This window comes from Frankliniella occidentalis, unplaced genomic scaffold, assembly GCF_000697945.3.
Source record: "Frankliniella occidentalis isolate FOCC.00 unplaced genomic scaffold, Focc_3.1 Scaffold74, whole genome shotgun sequence".
Lineage (NCBI taxonomy): Eukaryota > Metazoa > Arthropoda > Insecta > Thysanoptera > Thripidae > Frankliniella > Frankliniella occidentalis.
The window spans coordinates 626,111-626,599 of NW_026267204.1; positions in this window are offsets into that span (position 1 = coordinate 626,111).

Genomic DNA, 489 nt, shown 5'->3' on the forward strand with positions numbered 1-489 from the left:
GAGCTGGGGATGCAAAGTGATTGTTGGTACAGCAGCCATTGCACCAAAATCAGGAATAACAGGATTAGTGGGATTGGGATAAGTAATATGGCAGCGAAAGAGATGGATTAATACACGTGCAAACGCGTCAGTGATCTGACCGCCTGTGAAGTGTCGTTCGTTTAATCCAGTAACAAAAGCGGGTATATGTTCAATAGGTATACGAAAAAGATTGCTTGATGTGTCTGGCGGCTGGCAAACTAGTAGCCAACGCACAGCACGTCGAAGTTTTCGGGGTGGTTCGAGTTCGTTAAATTTAGCTATCGCTCTTATTTGTTCGTGTTTGCGCGGGCGTTGGTGATATGCTTCTAAAAGATCGCCTACCGCGGTTAGGGTTTGATGAGCGAACGCGCCGGCCAGTCGGCGCGAAAGAAGTTCTCGGTGGGAAAATACAAAGTAAGGGTAACGATATTCGTGAGGGCCTTCTACGCACTTAACGAGAAATGCCTT